The sequence below is a fragment of the Zosterops lateralis genome, assembly GCF_965231275.1.
Source record: "Zosterops lateralis genome assembly, chromosome: 7".
In the NCBI taxonomy this organism is placed as follows: Eukaryota; Metazoa; Chordata; class Aves; order Passeriformes; family Zosteropidae; genus Zosterops; species Zosterops lateralis.
In genome coordinates, this window is record NC_139767.1 from 346,046 (window position 1) to 358,587 (window position 12,542).

The window sequence follows — 12,542 nt, forward strand, 5'->3', positions numbered from 1 at the left end:
AGAGATGAGAATAAGTGATCTCAACTCATACAGCAAAAATTTCTGCTTAAAGTTATAAAAAATAGTCAAAATAATTGCCAGGAGTTGCGCTCACAGCTTCTTGCTTCGATTCCACTATAGAGCCAAATGTTTGCTCGGTATAAAAGACAAGTGTAATTATTATTTTTGCAGGTCCCTGGAAGTCCAAGTTGGAGGGGTTTTTTTTTAAAGAAATGATTCATTTGGTATTAGTCACAGAAATTAGGTACCTTGGCATTGGTTTAAGCACCACTGTCCAGATTTAGGCTGTAGTTAATTTTGCTTTTCCAGCACGGGGCTTACTGCTTCAGTCACTGAGAAGTGCTGCCAGGCATTCCAGAATTTAGGGCAGTGCCTTGGAGTTTAGCAGCCAAGTCTTGCTTGTGCCCCTTTCTGTATCAAAACCACTATGAAAAGAATGTCATAATGAGAGCTTTGGGGGCCTGGTGAGATGCTGGATGAAGGAGCAGTGGGACAGAGACATGGCTCTTTTTGCCGATCCTGTAGCTCTTTGTTTCCGTGTTTTATGCCTCATCCGTGTGTCCTCTGGGAAGGGATGCCTGAATCCTTCAGGAGTTCCCAGCCAGTGCAGTGAGATCCTGAGCAGTGTGAGCCTCCCTCCACCTGCCCAGAGCACCATGTCCCAACTCTGAGAGGTGTGGGGATGAAAGGAACTCCTGCTGTGATTTTAGGATCCCCCTGGAGACGGCAGCTCTGTTTGTACATGTGTTGTCCATCCCAGTGTCACTGACTTCTCCGGGTGCTGGAATTCACTTGGCAGTGTGTGTAGCCTGATGGCAGATATGGGAGAGGTGTTTTGTGCTGTGGGTAGAGCTGGGGAAGCTGCTGTGGGACACTGTGGGGCTCGCTGGGGTGCAGAGCAGCTTTAGGAGCTTTCCTGACCCACTCCAGCAGCACAGAGGGCTGAGCTTTGAATATAAAAGACTTTAATGCAAGTCAGGAAAAGCAATGCTGGTGAGCGCAGTGGTACGACAACATGCATCTCAAGCACGCTTTTTAAAAAAAAAATTTTCAGGCTTTAACTCTGCTTTAAAACTGTTTATAAGCTAAATCTGTGAAGGAAATAACTTTCTCTTGCTGTAAGAAGGAGCGGTAGCTGTGTTTTTTCTCTTCCCTCCTTCCCACTCCAACACCTCAAAAAAATTCTCTTAGCAAACCAGCTGTAAAGATTTGGGTTTTGGAGGCTATGCTGTGCCAGTTGGATGAATCTGTCTCCAGTTCTTACTTAGACTGGGGAAGATAACACGGCTCAAGTCCTCTGCATGCTTCTGCGTAGGTACCTGTGTGAAACCATCTGCCGTCTGTCCTCATATCCCAAATTCCCATTGCCCGGGGTTTGCCTCTTGCCTGTCATGTCTTGTGCTCGGGTCTGCCTGCTTTCCCAGGGCAGATTCCTTGGGGAAGGTCACATTTATGGGCAAAAGCACCAGCTTTTCCTGTGGTCACTCCAGCTCAGTAACAACTTCTCCCTCGGCTTCACTTTGCACAGGAGGGGAGAAAGGAGAGAGGAGGTGACTGACTGGTGCTTGTCTGTGCTATCTCAGTATGTCCATTAATACCGTCCCCCTCAGCTGGGGCAGTCTGGGACCATCCAGGCTGTGGAGATACCTGTGCATGGCCGAGCTTCTCCATGAGGAGTTGGCTCCTCAGCAGTGACATCAAGCCCAGGGCTGCAGTTATGAGATAAAGCAAGTTTCTTCTTTCTCCTTCACAGTGAAACTTTGATGTTTTAATTACAGAACCACAGAAGAGGGATTGGGCTGGAAGGGACATAAAAGCCTATCCTGTCCCATCCCCTGCCATGGGCAGGGACACTGTCCCCTAGCCTGGGTTGCTCTAAGCTCTGTCCAACCTGGCCTGGAGCGCTTCCAGGGCTCTGGCAGCCACAGCTCCTCCTCGACAACACAATAGCAGTGAGATTTCAATGTTATCTGTGCTGCCTCAGTTCTGCTGTGCCCCCACCATAGACAAAGGTTGGAATGAATCCCTTCCATGGAAGAGCCTGCTGAGCAAGTGGAATTTAGGTGCACATCAAATCCCAGCTGGCTTCCACTGTTGTTCACAAAAGCAAAATCAATCAGTTGCAGAAGTGAGTGGAAGCAACCAAATCAGAGGGGAGGTGGGATGGCACAATGTCTTGCCCATCTTGATGGCTGCTTCCCAAAAATGTGCCTGCACGGCTTTGGTGTGAGCTGAGAGTTTATGGAGAACCCCAGAAGCCACCTGTGTTCAGGAGGTACTGGAGCAAAAGGAGGTCTGTAGATCAAGGAAAAGGATGCACTCTCCTCATTGGGTGGCCTTCTGTTGGACTTGCATTTGATGTGAGGGTGACAGGAGAGGACATCAGGAGAGAGGTGAGGCCCTGGCACAGGCTTCCTAGAGCTGCAGTGACTGCCCCTGGATCCCTGGAATTGTTCAAGGCCAGGTTGGACAGGGCTTGGAGCAGCCTGGGATAGTGGAAGGTGTCCCTGCCCATGGCAGGTGCATTGGAGCAGAGCTTTAAGGTGCCTCCCAGCTCTCAAACCATTCCATGATTGTGTGATAGTAGCCAAAGCTCCTTGGGAGTGCTTGGTGCTGGGAGCTCCCATCCATGTTGGTCAACACTGATCCCATCTGACAATATCACTCCCTGTGATTCTGCTGAGCTCTTACACCTGGCACCATGGGTGGCAGGATCCCATAAAACTTTTTCTGGTTCCCAGCTTAAAGCCCTGGTTTCTGCCAAACACTCATTCCCAGTGAGACCAAGCCCGGCACATTGCCTCCTGGTGCTATGTAATTCCTCCACAAGTGCTGGAGCCCAGCCTGACTGCTGCTATCTGATGGGACCACTCGTGCTGTGCTCTCCACCCTCCCAAGCAAAACCTGCAGCTACAAATGAGACTTCAGTTTTCTGTGCCTGAAAAAGCTTTGGCTCAATTAGCTCAGTGTTAAGCATCTTCAAAGGCAGCCAGGGTTGGAATTCGCAACAGGCACTGCAGTTCCCTCCGGGAGAGGCAAGCACTGCTCCTCATTCCTCCACCTGCTCCTGGAGCAGGGAGCACAGCTGGGAATCAGCTTTTGGGGCAATGTTACAGTGCCAGGGTAGCACAGCAGTGCCCCTCCGGAGACCAGGAAATGGGATTTATCCAGCTGCTGATACACAGGTGTGCTCTTTTCTGCTTATGCTGCCTACATGAGGGTGGCTGCCCTGCACATTGCTGCTCACTGCAGAAGCAGTTTACCTTTTTGGGAACCAACTGCTTCGATATGAAGCTCCCAGGAGAGTTTCTGGTGTATAAAAGGAGTTGATGCAGGCAAAAAAAAGCACAAAATGGTGCTAAGATAGACATGACCTATACAGCCCTGGCAAGGTCTGCAGCAGCTCCCAAGATGTTCCCTTCATCTCTGGGTGTTTTGGGAGACAAATTTGATTGGTTTTATGTCACAAAAGGTGAGGGTGGCGGAAGCGGCTGGGATTTGCCATTAGGACACAGGCTCCATTTGCTGCTGTTTGAGTATTGGCTTCTCTGCTTACAGGAGAGATTCAAGGCTGAATGGAGAGAAGAACTTGATTAAATCTATTTCCACCTTTATCTTTGAATATGGGTAAAAATCAGGATCCTATTGCCTTCAGGGGGCAGCTGAAGCAGTTCTGGAAGTCAGGCTGGCATGGGCAAGGACTGTACCCTCAGTGAGGAAGGGAAACCAAAGCCATCATGGGCTCTGAGGAGTCTCCAATCCCCTCTGACTTCTCACTGAGGTGTTTGTTATGAGCCAAGAGAACTCTGCAGGGCGATGAGGGTCTCAGGAGTGAGGCATCAAAGCTGCTGCTCTGATTGCTGCTCCTTGGTCACAGGCTGGGTTGTGCTCGGTTGTGAGCTGGTGCTCCAGGCAGGAGCCGGGATGTGAGCAGACCCTCCTGGCACTCCATTTGTGGCTTTGTCAGTGCAATAATTCAGGAGATGGGATACTTGCTGCTCCCAGCTAGCAGTCCCTGTGATGTCCCACGGAAGGTGTTGTTCTCCAGACAGCAATGGACAGGAGCAGGGTGGAAGGCTGTGTTCAGTACCGTGGGCTTGGCACAGTGCATCAGTCCCTGTGCCTTCCTGGCACAATCACAACCCCTGTTTCTCCTGGCCACACTGATTTCAATCCCTTATCCATCTCTGGAGTCCCTGTGGAGCTGGTTGTCCCTTTGGTGTGTGCCTGCATGGAGCATTTTGGCAAGAAGGCAACTTGAACTTGACAACATCCACTTCCTCCAGGAGCTTAATGTTCAAAGGGCTCCACCAGCCAGAGCTCCTGTGAGCTGTGGGAGGCAGCGAGGGGAAAATGACTTTGAGACCCAATAAAGCCTTTTCCTGGTGTGCCCAGATAGATGTGGGTGGTGATACTGCTGGGTCACGAGTGGATGCCTGGTTCCCTGGCACGGCTCTGAGCACACAAACCCCTCTCTCAACCTGCCTGGCCCCTCTGGTTTGTGCCCCAGCGTTGCTTTGTGTCACAGAGCCGGGGGCGGGTCAGCCCTGCCGGTGCAGGGATTGTGAGGCACCTGCAGAGCCTCCAGGGTTCTGGTCTCGCTGGTTTCCACCGGAATGCTTGAGCTTTCCCAGCACATCCCATTAGGTGGCAATGCAGCCTGCTGCTCTGAGTGGCCCCGCAGGAGGACGGTACTGAGAAACGGGCTGCAGCCTCTGAGGGGTGGGCTGGGGTAGCCAAGCTCTTCAGTGCGTGCAAAGGCCTCTCATATCTGTGCTTTTAACTCTTATCTTGGCTGCTGACACTAAGAAGGACGCTGGGATTTCAGTCCTTCTGGTTTTGAGGTGCCCTGTCTTGTGTAGTGGTGGCTGTGGCTATGCTTGGGCCAGCTCTGTCCCTTGCCTGGACTACGCAGGTTCTGTTTCCAAATGCTTTGTCCACCCTGGTGTTCCTTATTAATTTATTCTGTGTCATTTCCAAGCAGAAGAAAGCACCCAAGTGGCACCAGGGCAAGAGGGACACTTGGCATCGTCTCTGAGGTGACCAGTGAGCAGGACGACCCCTGCTTATCTGGCTGCCTGACAGAGCCAGCCCGAGCTCCAGGCAGGACAAGGCTCCATCCTCCCAGCAGCCTTTCCCAGGCCTGCAGAGGATGCAGACACCTGCACTGCCCTTGGCTACGGCACTCCAGCTCTTGCTCAAGAGCCGCCAGGTGAGTCAGGAGCTCACCTGGGCAGTGCTGGCCTGCAGCCAGGGGCTTCCCGGGCTGACCGCTGGGCCAGGCAGCAGCACAGCCCAGGGAGCACTGGGGGAGTGTCCTGTGCTGGGGGGGCGGGGGGAGGACAGGCCTGAAGCCCAAACGGGAGCTGAGCTCAGAGCATGGGGCTGGAGGCTCAGTGGGTGCCCTGACATGGATCAGGGATGCAGTGAACTGCACCGTGCCAGATGGGAGCCCCCAGGTGCAGCCCTGTGCTCTGTCCCCCCTTCTCCTGAGCTCTGGAGGGTCGCCATCCCACAGTTTGCCTCTCCCTGGTTTAACTGGGATGTTATCTGGAGATGAGAGTGCTCAGGCCCGGATCTCGGAACAGAGCAGTGTTCCACGGCAGCCCAGCCAAGGGGAATGAAGCAATATTAAAGTGTGATATTTCATTGCTCTGTAATTAACTTCAGCTGCTTTCAAGCTGCAACAAATTACCCTCAAAGCCCGTTTTTGTACTGAAGAGAACTTTGAACTGTGTTTGCAGCCCTTGTGCCTGGGAGGGAGTGGGGAGGCTGCTCCTGCTGTCTTGTGGCTGCAGCTCCGTGTGTGGTTTGGGACCAGCCCTGGGCCGGCTGTGCTGGGCTGCCATGTCAACACAGGCAGGAGTGCTGGGACTGGCATCAACCCTGCCAGGAACAGCCTCAGGCGTGGGAAACTACCGTGGCATCCCGGGAGAGCCTCTGGCTCCACCCGGAGAATCTCTGCTGGGATGGATCCTAGTGCACACAAGCCTTTAGATGCATGCTGCCATCACAAGATCTTCCCAAAATACTGTGGGCAAGTTAATCCAGGGCCTGAAACTTCAGCCAGCTTGCTGGAGATAAAATTCAGCTCAGCTGCTACAAGGCAGCAGCCTCATTCAGCAAAGACCTGATGATCCAATGATTTTGAGAGCTACTGCTGCCCCTAAGTTGCTCAAAACCCAGCTCTGCATTTCCCAGCAGCACCCCTCCTGCTCCAGCTCCCTAAATTCCTTGGAGAATTGTTTGTGTTTACTTTCCATTTCCAGCAGCATCCATGGAGGTGGACCTGTGCAGCCCAGGCCTGGGAAGGTAACACAGGCTCCTACCACACAGGGCCTGGCTGCTGCCAGATTTCCAGAGGCTTTGCCTGGCATGATGGTGCCAAGCCCTTCCCATCCTGCTCTGGAAGAGCCGAAGAACTCCAGCAGCTTTCTCTGGGTTGCCTCAGCCAGGGGCAGCTTAATTCTCTTTGATGAATTCATGAGCTTATGAAGCCAGAGGAAAATGGGAAGCATTCCATGGGAGCTGAGGAGCTGTGGCTCCGCTGCCACATCTGCCAAGATCAGAGGTCTCAGAATGCTTCTGTGCCCTGGCGAAAGGCTGGCTGTCTTCTCAGATGCCCTTGGGAGAGGATGAAGGAACTGTGGCTGCTCTGGACCTCTCTGCCCACCCATTGTGCTCACAGAGGTGGTGGTCAGAGGAGTTTGAAGAACTGCTCAGTTTCTGTAAATGACGATGGTGATGGAGAATGTGAGTCCTTGCTCTGGATGTGTTAAAGCATGAGGAACAGACAAACCTTCAACCCAAATCTCCAGGGAGATAACCACTGGCCCAGACCCTGCTGTGGCACTCTGCGATGCTTCAGTCCCAGCCTGGGTCTCCAGCAGCCCTGTTACACCTGTGGGTGCCACTTGCAGCGGAGTTCCAACTCCTGGATGTGGCATGGGAGGGGTCACAAGGAGCTTTATCCATGGATGAGCCTTAAAAAAAGGGGTGGAAGCTTTCACCTCTGTTCCTGGTGATGCCCATGGAATGGTGCTGGAGCCCAGCCTTGTGCCCTGCTGGGGCTGCAGGAGGAGATATGAAGCAGTGACACATGGCCAAGCTTTAATTACTCTTAATTACCCAGACCCATCCACCTGGATCCAAGTCTGGGGCAGGTACATCCCACTGGTACATGGGAACAGGGAGACCTGGCACAGCCATGATGGAACTGCCCCTCTTGTGAAAACCATTTGGTTTGGATTCCCCTGGGATGGCTGCAGCATCAGCCTTATCACCTTCAGCTGGGCCAAGTGGAGTAGGTTAATGATTAGATTTATCATAAAGCAATCTAATGAGCAGCAATAAAACCAAGTGCTTTCATTCAGTGATGCACGTCTAAATCTTAACAGGAGCTGACAGCCTGACCCTGGGACTGTGCTCTGGCCAAAGGAACTCAGCCTAATAGTTCCCTGGAGAGAGCAGCCACAGCTTTAAAGTGTCTTCTCAAAGCATTTGTCTGACCAGCTTAAAAATACCAAAACACAAAAAAACCTGAGCTGCAGAGTTGGGTTATCACTCTCTTCCCCATCTCTGCTGCTTGAAAAGCCTCACTCAGCCTGGGAATGTGCTGGAATGGCTCAATCCAGCAAGGAAAGCTCCAACAGCATCCCAAATCCTTCCCAGGCTGTGCTCTCACGTATGCATCAGCATTACCCAAGGGGAGAATTAACATGGTGTGAGTGCTAATAGGAAAACTTCAATAATCAAAGGTGTTTGGAGGCTTTTGTTGGCATATTTGCTTTTGGAGGTAATGTTATACTGTAGCAGCTCTTCCTCTGCTCTGAACCTTTCCCTCCCTCTGCAGTTTAGAAGGGAAGCAACATGCTTTACTCCAAATTCCCAGGGCAAGTCTCTGTGCACAGAGAAGCTGTGGAATCTCCATCCCTGGATGTGTCCAGGGCAGGTTGGAGGGTGTTCCCGCCCATCACAGGGGGTGGGATGAGGTGAGTTTTAAGGTCCCTTCCAACCCAACCCATATTCCATGGTTCTGTGGTCTGAGCAGTGGATGCAGCTCCTTGCACGGCAGGTGCAGAGATGAAGAGGAGGGACAAGCCAGGGGTAAGGAAAATCTCCCAGGAGTGGCTGGAAGGAGAGAATCCTTGTGGTGAGAGGGCTGTTTGCCACTGTGCCTAACAAAAGGGTTTTATTGGCTCATCAGCTGGGGCCAGGAACCTCAGGGAAAGCTGCAGGATGTCCTGCAACCTTCATCCAGGCTGCTCCCAAGGACCCATTCTCAGCAAAGGTATTCTGTCCTTGGGAAGTCTTCTCCAGCGTGGTCCTTCAACAGCCTGAGTGATTTCTGCTGCTCACTCAGTGAGTTTTCCCCATCTTTAACATCATTTATTTTTTGGTTTGAACAACAGGAATACTCAGGGCTGGCTCAGCAGTTGTTTGATCCCACAAGCCTCTGCCCTTGGCCCCGTCATATGATACGGAGTTCCTCGAGGCAAATTGTGTAAAAGGATGCTTTTTTTTTTTTGTTCATCACTTCTGGATTTACTGTCCCTTCATTCCCTCTGAATGGCCTGTTGTTTGCAGAGCCTGAATACAAGCTCTGTATGCTCTGGAACCAGCATGTCCCCATCCATTGGGCACCAGAGGACCCCAAGGAGGCTTTTCCCTCAGTGTGCTGATTTGCAGAGCAGCCTTCCAAGGCAGGGCCATTGCTCTGATTTTGTGTGACACCCATCCTCCAGGAGATGGCCCAAAAGAAAGGTGGGGATGGGAGCAGGGAGGGAAGCCAGCCAGCTTCAGTGGGAAGAGCTCTGAACCCCTCTTTTTGCTGCTGGAGCAGCAGCCCCATTCATCCTCTACCCTTGCCTCGGTGTAAGTGCTGTAAAAGTGCCTGGGAACCCCTGGCAGAGCAGGGCCTGGGAATGGCAGGGCTGGAATTGTGCTCATTCCCTCCTCAGCCCTTCCCGAGGCTGCTGTCTGCCCTTTGCTTTTCTTCATGTTTGATCTCTTCCCCAACCCTGGAGTTGTCTGAAGGAGCAGAAGGTGGTTCCAGGTTTGGAGATGTTCCTCCCCTCTGTGAAAACAAAAAGGACTGATTTGTTCCCTAACTTCTTGTCCATGGGAGCTGCCTGTGTGGGAATTTTGCTCTGATCGAGTGCTCCCTGCCTTAGCTTCAAAGCTCTCTTTGCTTTTCCACTCCCTTTTATGTCCCCTCTCTTGAAATTCCAGTCCTGCATGAAGGCACAAATCCAGGAGGGCTGAAGGCTTCCAAATGCAATTATTTTCCAAAGCATTTCAATAAATTAGCAGCTCGTTCCTTTGCTAGACAGCACTTCCCTTCCCATTGACACGCGTCTGTGCAGCCTGCAGACCTTTCTCCTCTGGGATATCAGCTCAGGAGGATGCAGCCAGGCACTCTCAGCTGTGATTCAGACCTGGGCTGGGACTCTGGAGAGGTTGGCACGAGCATCTGCAGATATATATACATTTTAATAGCCTTTTATTTATGAAGCTACTTTGGAGTCTGATTCCCTTGCTTTGTTCGATATATGATTGGTACTTCACTCACCTTGAACTGGGAGCCATAAGCACTTTGATAAATGGATTTGCCTTTCCTGGAACCGTGTCCCAACATCAGCTCATCAGCATGCTCAGCCAAGTGCCAGCTCCTGTAAATCAAGGATTGTGAGGAGAAAAAACCCTGAGCAGGGCAGGATGGCAATCCAAGCCCCAGCTCCTCAATTCCACTGGGATATTCAGCGCTTGGATAAAGGATTGCTCCATGTGACTGTGCTTTATGTTTAGTTCAGGGAGGAATTTCTTCCCAATATCCCATCTAACCCTGCCCTCTGGCAGTGGGAGGCCATCCCCCCCTTGTCCTGTCATTCCACGCCTTGTCCAAAGTCCCTCCCCAGCTCTCCTGAAGCCCCTTTAGGTCTCTCTTTCCTGTCCTATCACACCACAGGCTAAAAGGAGTTGGCTGCACAAAAGACAATGTGTAGGAAAGAGCCTGGAAATACCAGCTAAAGGTGAGCTGTTGTCATTGCATGATGAACCCCTCAGGTTTGGATCAAGCTGGGATTTTCCCTGAAAATGCTTCTCTGTGGTAGGGAGAGGAAGCATTTAGCAAAGGCAGTTTTGGGATCTATATTGAGTATCTGGATGTTGCTATGGAGAAGCTGGATGGAGGCCACCAGGAGAAAAGGAGGCTCAGGGGGGATCTTCTGGCTCTGCACAACTCCCTGACAGGAGGGGACAGCCGGGCGGGAGCAGGGGGAAGGGTGGTGTCAGGCTCTGCCCCCAGGGAGCAGGAACAGGAGGAGAGGGAATGGCCTCTGGCTGGGCCAGGGAAGGTTTAGATTGGAGATTAGGGAAAAATTCCTTCAACAAAAGGGTGGTCAGGCATTGGACCAGGCAGCCCAGGGCAGCGGTGGAGTCCCCATCCCTGGAAGTGTTTGAAAGATAAGTAGCTGTGGCACCTGGGGCTTGGGTACATGGTTTACTGGTGGCCTTGGCGGTCCTGGGGTTGGGCTCAAGGATCTTGGAGGTCTTTTGCAGCCCTCATGATTCTGTGATTCCATGAAACAGTGCATGGGTGGAAAGGGACCATGGCCTCAGGGAGATGTTCCAAGGGAGGTTCCCGCTTGCCCACCTGGCTGATGCTGGACACTGGATGCCCAGGGCAGGGCCATGTGGGTGAGGGGACCAGCACTGACAAGGATCTGCGTCCAAAGCTGAACTCCCCTCTGCACAGGGAGCTTTTCTTTTAAAATAATGACCAGAAAAAAATCCCTGTCACTTAACAGAAACGTTTCAGGCCTTTTGGGTTTTTCCCTGTGACTACGTCTAACGAGAAAAGACAGCAGAGGATTTATCAGTATCTGCTCTCTGATTCTAGATTTCCCTCTGTGCTTACAGAAGATCCAAGGCTGTTACTCCTGAATAAGGACTTCATGCAATGTGACCACAGCCCTGATAGCAGAGCTGCATCCTGACCCTTCCTGAGGTGTGGAGAGTGGGGAGGAAATAAAGTAACAGGATAAATTGGAATTCAGGAAAAGATGTGAACCTTGGCAGTATTGCCATGGTAACGGGAGACCTGCCAGTGCCTGCTGCAGCCTGGCATAGGCAGTGTGGCACCGTGGCACACTGTGATTCAGGATGGAGAGGGCTGGTGCCATGGAGAGGCTGTGCTTTTCCTTCTGGAAGTCAGCAGAAGCCTTGGGAAGATCTCTGGAAGCTGATGGCAGGGTGAGAGAGAGGCAGCTGTAGGACACAACAGTCTCCTGAGCAAGATCCAGCCTCCTGTGCCTCCCCTTTGCCCTCCATGTCCACAGCCCCAGCGCTGCTCCTAGCCTGGCTGCTGCTGGATGGAGCACACAGGCCACTGGGCAGGTTAGTCATGCAGCTGGACAGCAGGGATTCCCCTCTGAAAAAACACACCGAGCCTTGGGCTGGGTTGGAATTCCCCCAAGGGGTGAAACCCAGACCTTTGTACATTTCTCATCCCAACCAAACACATCCAGTGTCCTGCACCCTCCTCTGGGCCAGCACCCACAGCCTTCTCCCTGGTCACAGCAGCTCCTGAGCATCCCAATCCCCTTTTCCCAGCTGCCTGCCTACCAGGATTCACTTGGAAGGTAAGGCCAAGCACAGAAAACTGTTCCAGAGGAGACACTGGCTGCACCCTGAGCAGGGCTGGGAGCAGGGATTGATTAACGAGGCTGTGCTGTAATTACTGCCGGCGTGTTTGCGCCTAGCCCTGCCATGCTGTAGAGGGAGAATGTGTCCTTGCAGCCACTACCATCCCTTCCCGTGCAGCCATGTGAGAGGCAACAGAGGCAAGCAGAGCTAAAAATAAACCTGGGTAAAAATAGTCCCACGTGTGCTTGCTTTTGAGGGGAAATGAGCGGAATTTTCATCTGAAGGAAAAGGAAAAAATAACCCCAAAACAACAAGGAAGCTGAAATTTATTTTCCCAGCTCACCCTCTGGGGAACAGGACCTGTGTCCATGCAGGGTACAAGTGGATCAGTGATGTCATGGGGTTGGGACTCCATCTCACGCTGTGCTAATCCACAAAATGTGGCACTGCACCTCTCCCCTCTGCCTTGCTGCCTCCCTTTCCTGCAGTTTCTTAGCAGAGAGAATTTCCCTCCTTTCTGCCCAGCTCAGGTCTTGGTGCTTCAGCAATGCCCCAGGGCAAGAGGACAGAAGGATTCATCCTTATTGCACCAATGGGGGGAAAGTGTTGATGGTACTATGATGGAAACCCAACTCCACTGACATTTGTCCGTGCCCTGGCATGTGTGGGGCTTATCCCAGGCTGCTGGAGCTGTGAGTGGACATCCTTTAGGAGCTTAGTCCAGGGAAAGCTGCTCCCATCCATGGGAGGAGGCAGGGAGAGGCAGATCTAGATCCTGCCTGAAAAGGAAGGGCTCCATTTATCATAGAAACATGGAACCACAGAATGGTTTGGATTGGGAAGGACCTTGAAGCTCATATCATTCCACCCCTGCCATGGGCAGAAACACCTTCCAC